This window comes from Amblyraja radiata, chromosome 37 (genome assembly GCF_010909765.2).
Source record: "Amblyraja radiata isolate CabotCenter1 chromosome 37, sAmbRad1.1.pri, whole genome shotgun sequence".
In the NCBI taxonomy this organism is placed as follows: Eukaryota; Metazoa; Chordata; class Chondrichthyes; order Rajiformes; family Rajidae; genus Amblyraja; species Amblyraja radiata.
The window spans coordinates 14,783,876-14,803,667 of NC_045992.1; the positions used below are offsets into that span (position 1 = coordinate 14,783,876).

The 19,792-nt window shown below is 40.3% G+C and overlaps 1 protein-coding gene across 4 annotated transcripts in view; it reads right to left on the bottom strand.

Annotated features, from left to right (window-relative positions):
- Positions 1–19,414, bottom strand: part of bmpr1a (bone morphogenetic protein receptor type 1A) — a 169,267-nt gene extending 149,853 nt beyond the window's left edge. For 3 of the 4 annotated variants that reach the window (XM_033012672.1, XM_033012669.1, XM_033012671.1), the window contains exon 1: positions 19,193–19,396. The gene's annotated coding sequence lies outside the window, so the exon portion shown is untranslated. Of the gene's footprint in view, positions 1–19,192 lie in introns of all 4 variants that reach the window. The other variant, XM_033012670.1, reaches the window with a different exon arrangement.
- Positions 19,415–19,792: the final 378 nt, after the last annotated feature.

The window sequence follows — 19,792 nt, forward strand, 5'->3', positions numbered from 1 at the left end:
TGTCAGGTACAGTTGTGGATGGGAAAAATGTAAACGTACTGCAAGAAAGTACTTAGAAAAGGAGCATTGATTAAAAAAATAAACTTGAAGCAAACAGAAAATAAAAGAAAAATGCAAGAGAGTAATTTTACGAACTTGCACGTTTGATCATGGACAAAATCACAGATCAGGTTTAAAATGATAAGAGTTGAACAAATGAGCTAGCATTAACAAACTCTGCAATCATTATAAAAGATTTTTGTCGGAAAATAATTTGTACTGGACAATACATGTCCTTACTATTTCAAATATTCATACCAGATTATTATCTCTTCATTATTGCCTCACAAGCTGAAAAATGTTGATATGTCCAGAAAGGGACATAAGAGCATTGCAAAATCACACACCTCCCTTCTTTTATCAATAATTATTATCAAATAAGATGCCTTCATTCCGAGCAGAATCCGAGCAAAATTACACAGATCTCAATAAAAAGATTAAATCAGGGTGAAGTGAACAATGAATCCTAGTTAAATGGGAGCTCAAATATCAACAAAATGTTTCAAAAGAGATTAGATTTTATACGTATATCTCATCACCAACAATCGGTTGAACCAAATTCTTGTGTTGTCTAAACTTTTGATACAAACATAAGTTAACATCCTAAAATATATTTGAATATCCATATACATTTTTTCCCACTCACCATTTTGATATGCGTAATAAAAACACACTTCATATTGAAAGGCTTTGCAAGCAGGTTTCAAGGATGTCTGCAAATTTCAGCAATTTTTCAACATTTATCTGTAAATGTGAGATATAAATATATCAAGACTGAAACACTCAATCTTGTTCAGACAGATGTGTTCAATAGATGATCCATCTTGGCTTCCTCCCAAAATCTTCACCACAAAAGCCAGTTATCTGCCAATTCATTCACACCAGTAATACCAAGAAGACAGCTAAGTAAATGGATGTAGCAAAGGCTCAAACAACATCTCAGCTGCAGTACTGAAAGCCCTGCACTCCAGAACTAAATGTGCCACCAACTAACCTGTTTTAGTATAATGGCAACTACCCTCCATTTACCAAGTGATGTACCATTCACAAAACACTTGCCAAATCTAACCTGGCTAATTATCGCCCAATCTACTTTCAATTATCAGAAAAAATGATGGAAGGTGTTGTCATCAAGCCACAGTTACTCAGCAATAACACGATCATGAATGCCTAGTTGGATTTGGTTAAGACCATTCTACTCCAGATCTCACCATAGCTTTGGTCCAAACATGGACTCAGGAATTCCAGAGGTAAGGCAACAGTGATTGCACTTGGCATCAAGACATCATTTAACCGAATACAGCTTCAAAGAGGTCAGGAAAAACTGAAAGCAATAGACATTAAGGAAAAATCATTCATTCAAGCAGACTGGCAGGTAAAATTATACCACAGAAGTGCCAGGCACCAATCATCTCCAACATGAGGGAGTCTAATCACCTATTCTTCACATTCAATGCTTCAACTCTGCAAGTTCCCTGTGATCAACATTCAGAGGTTAAAGGTATCTACTATTAATCATAAGCTTAATATACATACAATGGCTCCAATATTAGGTCAGACTTTGGTTATCCTGCTGCATATAACTCACTGCCCAAAGCCACTTACAACGCACACAAGAGCACAATGGATATTGTTCACTTGCTTGAGTAAGTGCAGCTCTAACAACTCTCAAGTTTGCCATCGTCCAGGACAAAGGGCTCACGTGATCAGTACCCATCTACCTGTCTAAACATTCATGTCCTTCACCACGAGAACACTGTTGCTGTGGTTCAATCTTCAAAATTGACTACAATTAATTTCCATGACTCCTACAACAGTACCTCCTAAGCTGCAATCTTACCACTAAGAATGACTTCTGGGAACACTGCCACATGCAGGATCTCCTTCGACTCAGACACCATCCTGACTTGTAAATATATTGACAGTCATCACTGTTTTAAAAAATGTTTTGTATTCCAAAATTGGGTGCAGCTCGCCTTTGAGATGGCGGTGGTCAGTTGCCTTCTTGAATCACCATAATCCTTGTGAAGGTTCCTCCACAGTGGTGTTGGATAGGGAGTTCCACGATTTAGACCTAACAATTGTGGTGGTGTGCTTTCCTGCTGCTGATGATTCAATGTGTAATGCAAGCCCAGTTCTGAGCTGCCAGATCTGTTCTGATATCATCGCATTTATCACGATTGTAGATAACACAATGGAAGTGCCTTCAGTCTGAATAAGAGACTTAGTTCCAATAAAGATTGTGTGTTGGCTGTTTCTCCTAATTCTATCCTGGGCAAATGCCACATGTAGATTTGCGAGGATACAGTCAAGTAAGTTTACCTCTCCAGTTGGTCGACTCACATCCGGCCCCAAGCCCAAAATAATAGCTTAGTTAGTGCTGGTGACTCTTGATGACAGGCTGAAGTTCCTTAGCTGACGTATATTCCTTTTGCTGGTCACATTGGGTTTTTTCAGGAATTTTCCCGTATGTTGTAATCAATGAGAAGGTAATGCCGTGAGATTTTAAAGTATGGCGTTAATGTGATGAGCTCTCAGTGCTATTTTTCAGGCGAAATTACCCGTGTCATTATCTTGGATTGGTTTGCCCTGCCCGAGGGTCAGGACATATCTATGAATGATGAAAGGGGCATCTGACATAATACCTGTACGGGATGATGCTGGAAGTGCAACTATTGTTTAGTCAGTGGGACAGCTCTCCCAATTTTAACATCACTCCTCAGATGTTTGCAAGGAATATGAAAAGTCATGCAGGCTGGAACGAACCAATGAGTGGTTTGATGGGTCATTTTTGTGTCAAATTCATGGAGTTGATCTGGAGTCACACAAAGGCCAGATAGAAGATGGAGATTTCCTTCCATGAGGACATTAGTGAATCGGATGAATTTTTACAACTCAGAACTTTTCTGGTATTAATTACTTAGACCAGTTGCTCATCTCACATTCCTCCACCCCCCCCCCCCCCCCCCCCCCCCCCCCCCACCCCACCAACCCAGCCCCCCACAAATTCCATTTAGTTAACTTGATTTAAATTCAACAATTGTGCGATATAATCGGACCTCTGCATTGTTAGTCCATACATCTGTACTACTAGTCTGGTAATTTAATTGCTATGCCACCACTAAACACTTATGGGGTCTAAATCCTGGAACCCCCTCACCAGTGGAATTGTGGTCGTATCTTCACCAGAAGAACCACAGTTATTCAAGACAGTGGCTCATCACATCTTCACAAGAAAAATTAGGGGCTTCTTTAAAAGGAATTGAAGAACATTTTTATTTTGAACAAAATAAAATTTAAACCTGCAGGCAATGGGAAATATTAACAGAAAATGGTTTTGTTTTGAAAAACAAAGTTCCTTCATCACCGCCTGCCTGCCTGCCTACCCTTCAAACTAGGGGTTAGACCAGAGCAGTGTCAAATTAACCACATGTTTAAATTGCAGCCAGCTAGTCTCCAGACACACAGCAAAGTAGACTGTGGAATGCAGAATGTAACCTGAGCGTGGAGACTCTTTTCCATCTTCCTTTCCCCCCAGAGTTGTAAAGCAATCCTATGGAAACTAACAATCTGGGATTTAGCTCCACACTGCAGACTCCACAACATATTGTTCTAAACTACCAGGAAAACCTGTAATTATGAGAGTCAAACCTTCCCTTCCACAAATAATGCATTTCCAAAACTTTATTATTACATTACCAGACATCAAAATATTCCAGTGCATTCTATACGGCACGTAAACATTTTTTTTAAAATCACTTTTATTTCAATTTGCATGCAAACCTAAATTTATCAAACAGAATGTACCCTTATCCAGTACAATACAATACAATACAAGAGCAGTGTTTGATCTAACAGCAAAAACCTTGTAAATCAAATTAATTAACTAATCAAGATATTGCTGATTAATAAAAATTGCAATGCTGATGCAGCTAAGTATAGAAACATAGTCAATATCATCCCAAATATGATCCAATTAATCCTTATGCAAGAACTAAGAGCATACATTCCCACTAATATTATTGGCAGCCAGACTTTGTCACAGCCAATGTCTTGTTAGGTAAATGCTTTGTGGAAAACTTATTACATCCTCCATCTACTGACTTATTATCACAGATAGCTGTACTCCCACAATTGGCCAAAATGTAATACCAAAATGTTGGTAAATCTGTGTTGACTGGTGAATTCTGTTTGTTATGAGATGGATTACATTTGACATTTATGCTGGCAAACAGAGGGAATATCAATAAAAAAAGACACAAAGTGCTGGAGTAATTCGGCAAATCATGCAGCATCTCTGGAGAGACATGGATAGGTGACGTTTTGAGTCGGGATCCTTCTTTGGGCCGATTGTAGCGTGGAGGGAGAAAGCTGGAAGAGTGGTGGGGGCGGGACAAAGTGGCAAGTGATAGGTTGATAGAGGTGAGGTGTGAGATAAGGAAAGAAAATGTACAAAAGGTGAAGCCAGATGAAGGAATAAAGGTGGTAATGGAGGAGGGGGGTAAAAGGTGGATGGTGTATGTAGGTTAGTTACCTTAAAATTGAAGAAGTCAATGTTCATACTGTTGAACCAATTGTAAGCCACCCAAGCAGAATATGAGGTACTGTTCCTCCAGTTTGTGTGTGCCTCACTCTAACAGTAGAGGAGGCCCAGGATAGAAAGGTCAGAAAAGGAATGCGAAGGGGCGTTAAAATGGTTGGCAATTGGGAGATCCAGAAATCCTTTGGGGACTGCGCACAATTGTTCAACGAAAGAGTTGCCTTGTCCACGTTAGGTCTCGCCGATGTACAGGAGGCAACATTGGGAGCACCGAATGAGTTTGATGAGGTCAGAGAAGGTGTATGTGAATCTGTGTATCATCTGAAAGGACTGCTGTGGTCCCTGAATGAATGCGAGCAAGAAGATATAGGGACATACATCTCCTGTGTTTGCAAAGGAAAGTACCCGGGGAGGGGGTGGTTTGGGTGAGAAAGAACGATTGAAACAAAAGTTGTGGAAGAAGTGGTCTCTGTGGAAAGTGGAAAAGGGTGGGAAGATGTGATGGGTAGTGGGATCATATTCAAGGTGGCAGAAATTGTCGGAGTGATGTGTTGAAGGGGACACAGAAGAGATGTGGGTGATGACCCATCTACAAAAGCAGGGGGGGGAGAAAACCATGTCTTCTAAAGGAAGAGAATGTTTCGGATGTCCGAGAATGGAAAGCCTCAAATGAGAGCAGGGGATGACGTCTTTGCAAGATGCAGGATGGGAGGAGTTGTAGTCCAGTTCTGCACAGGTACAGGAGGCAGCCTTGATGCAGCCACAATGCAGAAAGAGTTGGTTGCAGTGTGCGTTTGCAGGAAAGAATGGTTTATGTAGCCAACAGTAATAGCTGGGACCCATGCGATTGCCTATGGCTATACCCTTGACTTAAATAAAGTCATTAGGATCAAAAGAGAAGTTGTTGATGGTGAAGTCAAGTTCCGCCAGGCGGAGAATGTTAGAAGTCTCTGTTCAAGGAAGAACCGGATGGCCTTGGTACTTTCCTGGTGGGGATTGAAGATGTAAAGGGACTGAATGTCCATGGTAAAGGCAAGGCAATGGGAGCCTAGGAATGCAAAGTCATTGAAGAGTCGAAGGGCGTGTGAGATGTCGCTCATGTAGGCAGGAAGAGACTGACAAGAGGAAATAAGATCATTGGAGTATGAAAAAAAAGCAAACAAAGTGCAGAAGTAACTCAGCAGGTCGGGCAACATATCTAGAGAACATGGATAGGTGAGGTTTCCAGTCTGGACTCTTCTTCAGATGAGGTAGGCACAAGCAGAAACAATGTATGCCAGGGCAGTTCTGTTTCTGGATTTTGGGATGGAGATAGATCCACCCACCTCCTTTCCCTCCTCTCTTCCCTGTGCCCCACCTGGATGCACACCCATCTCCCCCTTTCCCCATCCACCTACATTTGTTCGTCTGGCTTCACATTTCGTACCTCTTCTAGCTCAAATTCGCACTTTTGTCTTTACATCTCTGGCCCTTGTCCAACCAATCAAAACTCCTTGCACCTGTATCCAGCTATCACTTTGTCCCACCCCCACTTCTCTTCAGGCTTTCTCCCCTCTCCACTACAATCAGTCCGAAGAAGATTCCGGTCGAAACATCAACTGCCCATGCCTCTCCAGAGACACTGTCTGACCACAGAGTTAATCCAGCATTTTGTGCCTTTTTTTTGGAAAACCTGCATCTGCAGTTCCTTGTGTCTACATTCTTGTGAAAAATTATTAATTGGTATATGGGTGAAGCAATGACAGCTGTCTGGGTAGGGTTTTTTTTAATTAGTTACCATGTTTATTCTTCACAAATACATAAAGTAACATCTACCTGTCAGATCCTCACCTTGACCCAAATGTAATAAACACACTTCAAGGATACTGAAATAAAACGTGTAAACACTACATAATCGGCACTGGAGCCTGTGCCCCATCAGAGACTAACTACTTATAATTACAAAGTTCAATCATGTTTTAAATAGTGAATAATCAAACATCCCAGCAGCAAATGCTGTAGGATGGCACATCTTAACTTGTACTAGCAAATTCACAATGTTAGTCATTACAGCTTCTTATTTGGTAGCCAGTTTTCCATCCATTATGCCACTTGTCCCTTTGTTCCACATGCTGTGACTGAGTGACAAGTGCACTCAAGTCCAGTCATCCATTGAAAGCCTTTAGAAAGTTGATACGTGCAGCTCATTCACTTGTTAAGACAGTACTTAGCAAACTACTCAATTAATTTAAGAATTCAATTTCAAGAATGTTTTGCTTTAGCTGTAGAGCAAAACAAAAACTTCACATAATTCAGCAAGAACTTGGAGAACAAAACAGAATTAACCCAGGCAAATCTATCTACATTCAGAATGGAGCTATTTGACCAAAATGAGAGTAATGCATTTTTTAGGAAAATAACCCAAACTGTCAAATCCTTTTCTAGTATTAGTCAAAGGTGCCAAATCTGTAAATACATCATGAAACTAAGGATGCAACTGCTTGATCAGTCAGTTAGTAAATTTAAATTACAGCAACTAACAGATAAAAAAAAATCCAAATAGTTCTTCTCCTCACCCAGCTCACCCCTACCAAAAAAAGGGGTTTTCATGAATGAAAATAAATCTTTTTTTCCCCTAAAAATTTGAAAATAGCTTGCATCAAACAAAGCTCTCCAGCTAATTGATGTGTAATCGGATGTATCAATAATAAGATAAAACTATAAAAGATCATGGCATGTTTATATAAGGTAAATATAATTAAGTAAATAAATATGCTCTTCACTCATAATTAATCTGTGGAATTTTCTGCCCCAATATATGTATAAGAGGTAGAGATGGATACATATTTGAAAGAATGAGGAATTGAAGTTCATGGAAACTGACACAGCAGAGATAAGGCTGGCATAGATCAGCCACAAATCATAATGAATGTTCAAGAAGGAACTGCAGATGCTGGAAAATCGAAGGTAGACAAAAATGATGGAGAAACTCAGGCCGAAACGTTGCCTATTTCCTTCGCGCCATAGATGCTGCCGCACCCGCTGAGTTTCTCCAGCATTTTTGTCTACAATCATAGTGAATGACAGGCTTGTGCGGACTGATGGCTTATTCCTGCTCATATTTTCTTGTGTTCAGAAATGGAAAGCTTTTCAAGGACCAGGGGGAACAAATTTAAACTGCTGGGCAAAAGAACCAGGGAGATTGGAGAAAGAAATTTACTTTTACCCTGACAATGATTATGCCAATGTTTTCAAATGGGAAAATAGTCGGAGAATGGGAATGATTGAGATCCCTCTACAAAGAGATGTCACAGCTTCACACAATGCTGATTCCAGACATTTGGAGCAAACGTAACAATACTTGCACAATTTAAGAAAAAAATTACAAAACGAATCCCTGAAGATGGTCCCAGATTATGAGTCAGATTATGCTCTTAGCAGTTCAGTACTGCAGTTCTAGAACCAGGTACATGAAACTATTTCAAACTGCTAAATATAATCCTGAGGTGATGTGTGGTTAGTTTCTTTCCGAGATCTGTGTCATCACAATAACCAGAATTCAGTAACCAATAACCAGAATTTGATCTCAGGGTGCAACCAAGAGAATTGCATACAGCAAAGACAGTGGCACTATACAAAAATCTATACTGAAGTCCCAGAATGGACTGCACCCCTGGACATGCTGTTCCAGTACATTTACAACACTGACACCAACTTGACAAACCTTGGCAACCTGGCCTCATTTTTCCTGCCCACCAAACTTGTTTTGATCGAACTTGATTATTTGCCATGAAATTTCCCAACATTGCTTGGTGTTGTTTTATTTGTCCCCTTTGAGGTTCTTAATAATTTAGGACCAAGTTACTATGCAAATGCAAGCTACTGCTGATGTTCTTGTTATATTAGGTCTTTACCTGGTTGAAGTAGAGATCCGTGTGCCAAACATCTTTGTACGTGTGGTTTTTAAAACACGTTTAGCAACTACTATCTAATGCATTTGTCAGTTTTTATTATTCCAAAGACATAGTCACTATACCATGATTAAAAGAGATGTATGGGGGCAGTTTTTTTACACACAGGGAGGTTTTGGTGCCTGTAATGCACTGCCAGGGGTGGTGATGGAAGCAGATACAATAGTGGCTTTTAAGAGGCACATGGATATGCAAGGTATGGGAGGACATGGAGCATGTGCAGGCAGAAAGGAATAGTTCAAATAGGCATTGTATTTACATATGATCTGTTCATTCTTTCCAATGGTTTCTGGCATTGTCATGCTCCAACACCAATGAGAAACTTTTTTTCTCATCAGAGTAAAATAAATCTGCTGAATATCTAACAAGTTGCAATTGGTTTTGACAGGCTTTCCAAACCAAAGCTGCCAAAATGACAAACATCCATTTCTTCAGACACATTCTGGAACATTTTGCTCTATTATTTTACATAATAGATTGTTATCATTGCTTATTCCATGTTGGCTTAGCCAGAATAGCAGCACAACCATAAATCACGACTGAATACTTATCACTCGATGTGTAAAATAGTTTCGTAAATTTTCATCTCAATATAGGGGTGCAAGCAGAAGCCTCCACGTGGCGCGTCCCGGGCAATGCTGACGACAGAAACTGTACCACAGTGACTGACTGAAGTAGCCAATTCTGCAACCACCGACCATCAACCGTCACTGACCGACCGGAAAGACGTGATATAGAAGATGCCCGGACACGAGGAAGAAGAAGAAGATCTCAATATAACTATTTTAAAAATCCAGATTTCCTTCTCTATTTCATAAGTAAGGCACCCAAATATTTTCACTTGATAATTCTGAGCCAACATTTCAAAATGAAGAGCCTTTGTCAGAACTGTGGAAGAGGCAAGTTTTAAGGTGCAGAAGGAGTTGAAGAGGGAAAAAATTCTCCAAACGGGTAAGACCAGGATGGCAATCATAGAGACATATTACTGTGGAAATAAATTATGGTAAACTCCTTACTGAAGACAAGAAAGGAAATAAAAGAAGGAATGGAGATGGGCTAAAGAAGGGGCCCCATCCCAGAATGTTCTCTGTCCATTTCCCCGCCACATATGCTGCCTGATCCGCTGAGTTTCTTCAGCAGTTTATTTTTTCTCATGGAAATGAAAGTGTTAAATTACACAAATCAGGAGTATATTCACTGGATTTATGATTGTTAAGGGATGACGATCAATGTCTAAAAAAATCCTGGAAAAATAATAGGGTAGATGGAAACAAGACTGGCCAATTAATGGAAATAAATCCAAGAAGCATAGTTTAAAAATTGATGCTGAGCTCTTCAGAAGCCAAGTTAAGAATGACCTCAACTTAAATTGATGCATGATTAATTATTACATTTAAATATAACATTGATTTATATTTGACAATCAAAAGATACAAGGGATATAGGAGAAAGAAAATCTATTATTGTACATGACATCATGCTACAGAGCTCTACATCCCAGTCAATAGCAAAATTAAGGTATCGTATAAGAAGATAGACACAAAATGCAGGAGTACCTCAGCAGTTCAGACAGAATTTGTGAAGAAAAAGAATAGATGATGTTTTGGGTCTGAACCCTTCTTCAGACTGTTGCCATATTGTTGATTGGCCCAATATTCCCATTACTGAAATGAACAAATAGTCATCATTGCAGTGCCAACGGTGAAATAAAAATATGTTTGGATGTAAAAAAAAATGCATGGCCTTCAAATTTTTTTTTTAACCTGTCAGATATATAGCTCTAAAGCTGTCGGCATTGCACACAACATCTAATATACATGCTGTACTTTTGGACCTAAATATTCTTCCATGATGGTGAAAATTTAAGATTTGCATCTGAATATGGAAGAAATCAATGCTTTTAAAATCAATTTACCCTTCAAAAAACTCTGGGAATTATGAATGGGTATTACTAAATCTGATTTTAATAATCCCTGCTGGTAAGATTTACATTCATTCTCATATTAATTTTAAAGGAATATAATCTCGGGAATTTGGCTGTTTCACTTGAAACCGAAAAATCATTTCAAATTATTTGGGCAAGAGAAATCCAATGCATACATTTGGATTTACAGAAGGGAAGTGAGAAGGTGTCACACAGGAAAGTGCAAACAACACATGGACCTCATAGGATTGGGAAGTACTATTATATAGATTGAATATTATTAACAAGATTAAGAGAAAGAGGAATAAGCAAGGTATTTGCAGGATGGCAAGGTGTATCTAGCAGAGTACTCAAGAATGTGTAGGAAGGAACTGCAGATGCTGGTTTAAACGGAAGATAGACACAAAAAGCTGGAACTCAGCGGGATAAGCAGCATCTCTGGAGAGAAGGAATAAGTGGTGTTTCGGGTAGAGACCCTTCTTCCTTCTCTCCAGAGATGCTGCCTGTCCCGCTGAATTACTCCAGCTTTTAATGTCTATCTTCCATACTCAAGAATGTGTTGGATCTCAGCTTTATAATGTGTACCAGCAACTTTGAAGGGAGCAAAGTGTCAGATGTCTAGTTCAAGAATAAAGTTTGAGTGATTCATTTTTCTGCATTTGAGATTTCTGCATTTTTTTTATAGGTTCACCGAATTAGCTCGTTTAACCTAATTTACACCAATTAGGTGCATTAGGAATTGGGAATTATCCGTTCCATTTTGTGCCATCAGTAATTTACAATTACATAAAAACATATTTCAAAGTGGATGTAAATCAATGAAAAAATGAATGTTATAATAAGTCTGGTAATCTAATAGAAAATGTAATGAGGTGGGTGGAATACAAGTGAATACACAGCTGGGAGCTTGGGATACTGAATATGCACCCACCCCCCATCTCCAAAGCTGCTCAAGACAAATAAACATCAACAACTCTGCATCTGAACCTGCTCATCTGTCTCCTAATTGTGGAGTCTGAATTGTCGGACAGCTCAAGAGTTTGAAGCTCAAATGCCAAGCAATTCCCTTCACGGCTAATTCTCTAGGAAGGGCGCAAACAAATGACACTATTATATGCACAATTTTACAAGAGGAAAGTCTTTATAAAATAATAAATATAATGAAGGTTTTTTCTTTCGTGTTATATTTTTATCCACTATAACCTGGGTTTTGACATTTTTTTAAAATGGACACAAAAAAAAAGGAAATTTCTACAAATATATCATTAATGCATTGCTTAAAATATATCTGAAGTTGCATTGATAAAAAAGTATTAAGCATGCATCAAAGAGGCAGCTATGGAGTACAGACCAGTTAAGATAATTGGGAAGGATCTACAATGGAGGAAAATATGAATTATCACAATTTTTCAATAGAAAAGCCATCACAAAGCTCTGTTCACCCACCTAAAATAACTTGAGAATTATTTTGAGCATCCTTACCAATGGAAGGATTTTTCTACTTAAATGGGGCCAAAGCGAGAAAAGAAATCATCAAGTTAATGCCTGGAACAAAGAGGCTGTCTTTGAAGAAAGATGGATTAGAACGGACCTACATTTGCAAGTGTTTCAAAGTTCAAGAGGTGATCTCAATTAAATGAATATAATTATTAGCGGGTTAGAGCAATTAATTTTTTTTAAATTACATTCTGCTCATCCAGTTCTTCTATTCTCCCATCTGTTCTTCTAATTTTATTTTCTCTATATTTTCCTGATGCCATTGATTTGTTTTTAAACGTTATTTTCTCTTCCAGGTTCCACTATGTGGTTTTAAAAAGCAACGCGTTTGAAATACTGGTTCCATTTCATTGAAAACAGTCTCCAGAACTGGTTTTAATTAAATGGCAGGACCGTGATGATGAATGATCACAGTTGGAACAAAAAACTGCTGAACTTCTGACATGGCACACCAACATGGGCTGCCCCAGGACAGATCTCTTCTATTGCAGCAGTTGGCATTTCAAAAAATAACTATAAATATACTGGTGAAGTTTCACTGTCAGTTGTGGCTCAGTGACCCTAACCCTAATCTGAAGAAGGGTCTCGACCCGAACCTCACCCATTCCCTCTCTCCAGATATGCTGCATGTCCCGCTGAGTTACTCCAACTTTTTGTGCCTATCTGTGGCTGTTGATAATACTCTCATCCCAACACGGAGGCAATGAGTTCAATCCCACTCCAGACTTGCACATAATAAATCAGATTTCTGCTCCAACGCTATACTGGCAGGTTCTGCAATATTAAAGCTGCTGTCTTTTCGATAAAATGTGAAATGGAGATTCCATCTGTTCCTTTACTTTATCTGCGCTTAAAAGATTCCATGACACCATTTTAAAAACAAGGGAATTATTCCTTGTGGCCTCACTCACACAAAACTAGAAACCAAATCTCGTCGATCTCATATCTTCTCCAAACACCAGGACCTTGGACACAGCACCCCCCCCACCCCCCCCTCTGCAACAGGGTCCTCAACTTCCTGCCTTGCAAACCGCAATCAGTAAGGATATGCAACAACATATCCTCCATGATAATTCTGAAGAAGGGTCTCAAACAAAACGCCACCCTTTCCTTCTATCCAGAGACGCTGCCTGTCCCGCTGATTTACTCCAGCAATTTGTGTCTATCTTCATGATAATTCTGAACACTGGTGCCTTGCAAAACTGTGCACTCAGCTCATTACTATACTCCGACACATTCATGATTCTGTAGCCAAATTCTACTCCACCTCCACCTACAATGACAGCACAGTAGTAGGCTGGATTTCAGACAACAGTTAGACAGAGTACAGGAAGAAGGTTGGTGGAATTGAACCAGGACAACAATCTCCGTCTTCGTCAGTAAAATGACGGAGTTGCGCATCAACTTCGGGAAACAGAATGTAGTTCCCTGACTTTATCAACGATGCTGAGGTGAAGAGGGTCAGGCGCTTCAAATTTCTGGGTTTAAACTTCAACTATTTGTCCTGATCCAACCACATTCTCAAAGACTAAGGAAGGTTGGCATGTCCTAATGACTCTTACCAACTTTTTAAAAAATGTGCCAAATAAAACATCCTATCCAGACGCTTGGCACGGCCACTGCTCTGCTCAGGACTGCAAGAAATTGAAGAGAACTGTGAATGTAGCTCAGTCCATCATGCAGACCAGCCTCCCCTCTACTGACTCCATCTGCAATTCCCGCTGCCTCAGGAAAGCAGCCATCGTAATCAAGGACCCTTCGCACGCCAGTCATACTCTCCTTTTCCCTCTCCTGTCAGGCAGAAAGTACATGGCCAATGGTATGATCAGAATGAATGGAACACAAAACAACGTTTTTTACTGTATTTCAGTAAACATAACAATAATACAGCAACCAAACCAATACTGTTTTACAGGCGACACAAGGAACTGCAGATGCTGGATGGAATCTTGAGCAAAGCAAAATGCTGGAGGAACTCAGTGGGTTACTAGGATGTCCCGCTCCCACCTCTCGTAAAAAATGGCATTTATTTATTTAATGTGTTGTTTGGATCATTTCACAGGGCATATATGTATACCTTCAGAACCCATAGATATTATGGAACAGTATTTAGAAAATTATTGAAGTATGGTAATAAAGCCACATATAGATCATTTGAAGGGGGTCAATTATTGGGACTGCATTCAAATGAAGTTGAATGCCCAATGAAATTAGTTAAGCAAAAAATGAAATAAATATTTTTTTAATACAGAAATAAATATAGGACAATGAGAGACCACTGCAATTTCAAAAGGCCTATTAGAATCAAGAGATCATTTTCTACCCCTAATTTCACAAAGGGAACAACAAAATTATATATACACAAATGATATGAAGCATTTCAATTAACAAGACTTAAATTTGGTTTGATATTTAAGCCATGTATGTCCCACACCAACTTCACCATTTCAATCACTAGAATAGTTATTATTTATTTTGATTTCTGCCATGCCAACATCTGTTCCGCCCATTCTCCTATTCACTCGCTACTCTTCACCACTAATATATTTTCTGTAAATAAGTATTGTTCAGTAGGTACAGGCAGCGTGGGTCTAAGTCCAAACCAGTTTTCACCAAACGTACTCATTTCTTTTCGGACAAAATCATTGAAACTATGGATAATACTAGACCCAATCTGGCGCCAAGACTTGTGATGACAATGGGCTGCTGCCGAGAGAGCTGATTAGAGCAACCCTCTCCATCCAGAAGGTATCCCGCAAGATAAAGCAAACTGCAACTTGCATCCTACTGCTGTCCAAAAGAGCTTTTGAAACCTTTAACTCATTTGAGTTGCTGTTGATATATTTTGAACTGTATTTAAGAGGTTAAACAAAATAAATATTTTTCTTCACCTTGCATCCAATCCTCTCCTCAAAATCGCAGTGCTCAGTTTCTGGGCTCACTGAAGAGGCGAGAGGCAGAATGCAAGGTCAGATGTACCAGTATTCCTACAGAACCACAAGTTGTCAATCAACTGGGTGCAGCCCGTCAAATTGAAGAGATGTGGACATCACAGGCTCGGACAGCTTTTATTGCCCATTTCCTATTGTTCCTGAATTGAATGGTCTACCTGAACAATTAATAATCAATTACTTTGATGGGCTTGGAGACATGTATAGCCCAGACCATATAGGTTTGGTTGATTTATATCCCTGAAGGACATTAATTGGGCTTTTATGACAATCTTTTAGTTTAAAGCTTACCACATCTGATTTTTGGTCACTTCATATTTATTTATTTAATTATTCAAAGTATGGGTTCCTATCTGCCATGGTGAGATTGAACTTCAGATGAGCCAACAGATCTTTAGGTCAATAGCACGGGCATTTTTTGATGCTAATTCAGTAAATAATTACGCAACTGTATCTTAAGTGCCAAACAGGGAGGAGAAATGCTTTCTAATTTTACCCACTGTTTTGAGGCATAATACTGCTACATTTTATAACCAGCTGCTACCAGAAAAGAAACAGAATGCTTAGATCAGAGATCAAAGCCAAACAGAAATAAACTGATTTACACCTATAAAGCTAGAATGCTTTGGTGAACATCTTTCGTTGTGTCTTTGCATTTTCAGTTTGTTGACAGAGCTGCTGTATATTTTCATAGTTTCCCTTTTTATTTTTAAATTGCCATTTATTTTATTTTGGCAGCACAACTTACCACAACATCAAAATCAAAAAGAACAATCTAAGATCTGCAACATATTGTTAATAACTCTGCCACTAGCAACATTTAACAATTCACCAATGAACAGATATCAAAGAGATAGAACATTTGTCTAAAATACTAGAATAGCGTGCATTTTACTTCTATTTTTAATAGTTCATAAGATGCAAAAAGTAAATACGCAAGTACAGTAAGCAATTAGAAAGACAAATGGCAATTGACCTTTAATGCAAGCAGCTAGGAATACTAGATTTGGAAAGTCTCACATTTATCCTATGCTTTTGTGGCATTTGTGTGCAGTTTCCATCTCTATGTTGGTGGTGACTCAACTTGGATTCACTTGAATGATGACTGGGACGCATATTTCAGGCTGATGTTCATCATACATCTCGGCATTCCATACTATCATCTCCTCTGCATTCATAACCAGGTTTCAAGGCCTGGGTCTCTGTACCTCCCTTTGCACTGGATCCTTAACATCTTATCGGCAGACCTCAATCATTGTGGATCAGCATCTCCTCCTCACGGACCATTAATATAGTGTAAATCAAGGCTGTGCGCTTAGTGCCCTGCTCGACTCTTGTTACACCCATGATTGTGTGGCTAAGCACAGCTCCAACACCATCTATAAATTTGCCAACAACACCACTGTGGTTGGGGATCACCAGTGATGATGAATCAGCATACAGGAGAGAGATAGAACACCTGATTGAATGGTGCCACAACTTCTTGCTTAATGTCAACAACAAAGCAACTAATCATGGACTTCAGAAAGGGAAAATGGGGAGACCATGTGCCAGTTTTTATTAGTGGGTTTGTGGTGGAAAGAGTTAGCAGCATAAAATTATTGGGTGTTACCACCTCACTTGCACCTCTACATTCTTAGTTTAAAGAGATTCACTATGTCACTGAATACGCTAACAAATGTTTGCAGTTGTACAATAGAACGTATTCAGAGGGGATGATAGCGATGAACGCCAAGCTGTATGATCATCCATGATGTTTGCATCATGGCCAGGTAGGGCAATTCCAACACACGGGAACGCAGGAGGCTGCAGAGAGTGGCAGACTCAGCCCGGTCCATCACAGGCACAGCCTGCCTCTCCATTGACAGCATCAACATGAAGCGCTACCTCAAGAATGCAGCATCCATGATCATGGACTCGCACCATGGTCTTCAAGAAGGTGCAGAAGCCTGAAGCCCCCACACCACAGGTTCAGGAACAGCTCCTATCCTACAACTATCAGTTTATTGAACCAACCAATGTTTTTTGGTTTGTCTTTCTTTTCTAACTGTTTTTGCATGAATATATGTTTTTAAATTTTGTGTAATCTATGTATAATTTGGTTTTGTGTGTTTGTCTGCGCCTGTGATAAGCAAGATTTTTCATCGCTGTATTTGTGCTCATGACAATAAACTTGAACTTGACAGGGTTGAGGGCATTGCCCAATGAAGAAAGATTAGAGAGGACTGTTAGTCACTCGAGTTTAGAAAAATGAGGGGATGTCAAAAAAACATGCAAGATTGTAAAAGGGAATGATGTTGATGAGCTCCTTTCTCAGGCTGTAAAATCAGGAACTAGGATCTGCTCACAAATTGAGATGGAAAAGTTCATTGTTTTGAGAGCTTTAAATCTTTGGAACAATTTTTCGCAAAAAATCCATAGATGTTCAATTGTTGACTGCATCCAAGGCCAGGACTGACTGACGTTTTAGTATCAGAGGATCAAGTAATAGGGTTGGATAGCAATTGGGTTGGATAATATACTTGAGTTATAGGATCAGCCATGTGTTGCAGAGCATATCAAGGACAACGCGTTTTATTTCTTTAAATAACGGCACAAGCCAAAACTATGAATGCTTCTAGTGAAATATTGTTTCTCTTTACTGCAACAATCCCTGATCAATAGATAAACGTATCAAATGTGGACATATAACTGAATTTAAAAATAAGCAAACAAACTAACACAAGGTATTAGACTTGACTTTAAAAACAATTGTAATGATTATTGAAATCTGAAATTACAAGCACCACTTGTAGCTTTCTTGCAGTGGTGTAATACCTTCTATAAACATCAGTGCTCCAAGAGTTACACACTTTCACAACATACAATTACAAAACAGGTCACAAATTTAAAAATACACTCCTAGAGACACATGGGTTTATTGATACTTTTTTCCAGAATTTTTTAAACACCAAGTTGATTTGTATTTGTTTCTTTCCACCAATCCATCATTCTCTGACAAAACATATTGATTGATTACTTGCTCGAAAGATCCAAACAAATTCTAATTGCATAATGTGGAAGGAAGGCAGTCTTAGAATTTAGATGTGTGTGTAACAAAATTCAACATGGACTCAATTTCACACCTTCAAACTCCTTGGGCGACAACAACCACTGCTCTGGTAACTTACACAAAATCTCCATTATCAACAATATTTCTAACCACATATCATGTGAACATTTAATGGAGTTAAGATAGTTTAACTCGGCTCATCAAGAACGATGCTTCCTTGCAGTAAACGCACTCGAACCACTACTATTTTTTTCCTTCTCACAGCAGGCTCCGTGATCAAACCTGGCAAAACTTGCGTCCAAATGGTAGAAGTGCAATTATGCATCAATAAGTCATTACCTCCGTGTCCTAAACATTTCAATCACTGCACCAAGTGGCCTGCTATATACCCATTCTGACAGCACTTCATGGATATCTTGACCTCAAAATGTTATTACACCTTAAGATTAAACAGACATCTTATCCCTTACTTGACAAATTTAATCTGCAAATTTGATCTAGACTCCTTTAAATATCCACAGTCCAAAACTTAGAGAAAATAAGTGTTTGTTAACAGTCCCAATGCAGCACATTCCTAACAATGACACAAACAGCGCTGTTCACACCGAACACCCAAATCTTTGCATCACCTCTTAACACAAACATAAGAAAAACAAGATCGGGCATGGGCTCACAGAGCACGTATTGTATGCACACGGAAAGCCACAGTTTTAACAATCAAACTGGTTTGTGCTAAACTATACCCATCGTGATCACGGGTAGAAGCAGTGGGGGTAGAAAAATAATTATAAACGGGTTCTACCGTCGAAAATAAAATCTGTACCGACGCCAGAGGAGAACTTCCACGGCGATTTCGAAAGTTTAATCTAGGTTACGTTTTACCCACTGGCGGCCGCAGTTTAATTTAGTTTCAAAGGCGGCTTGGGAGTAGCGTTGGCCTCAGATCCCGACGCGGAGCTGCCCCAGTGCCCGGCCTGCTCTGTATTCCCTCGGTTCTCCCTGCAGGCCGGGAGGGGGGAAAGGCCGCAGCCGGCGGGTCGAGACCAGGCTGGGGGGCTGAGGGGAGGGGGGCCTATGGAGAAGGGGAAGGAGAAAGGAAAGGAAGGGAGAAAGGTCCGTCTCCATCTCCCTCCTCCCATCATATTTATTTCTCTTTAAACCCGACACACACTTTGCTTTGAGAAGTCAGGGAGAGGGAGGGAGGGGGGGGTGTGAGGAATAATTCCCAACTACACTCACCGGAGCGACGCTTGCTTCTCCCCCTCCTCGACAACAATCCTCTCCTTCTCCTTCTCCGTTAAACGATCCTCTTCTCTTGCAGGAGTATTTTTATTATTATTAAGTTCCCGAATAAAACAATCCCTCCGCTCCGCCTGTCGTTAGCCCGCAAACACCCGCCGCCGGCCTCCCCCGATCTCTTCTCCCACACTCCCGCCGTCCTCGCTCCCGACGGCCAGTCGTGCACGCGCCAGCCCGGCCGCTCGTGCTCGTGTGTTCCTGCTCGTGCACGCGCGCGCCCAGTCAGGGTGACGCCGACGACGCCGCCGCCGCGCGAGGAGCAGAATGTGCCGGAAGCCGCTGCCGTCGAGTGAGACGACGCTCATTGTGGCGGGTGGGAAAAAGATGGTGGTGGCGAGGGCGCTGGTGGTCGCGTCTCGGTCTCTCACCCCCCACCTACACCCTCACCCTCACCCACCCCTCACCCTCAACCCGAACCCCACACCCACACCCCCCACCCCTCACCCCCCCCACCCCCTACCCCCTACCCTCACCCCCCCCACCTCCCACCCTCCCCCCTAACCCTCACCCTCACCCCCCCCCACTCTCACCTCAACACGA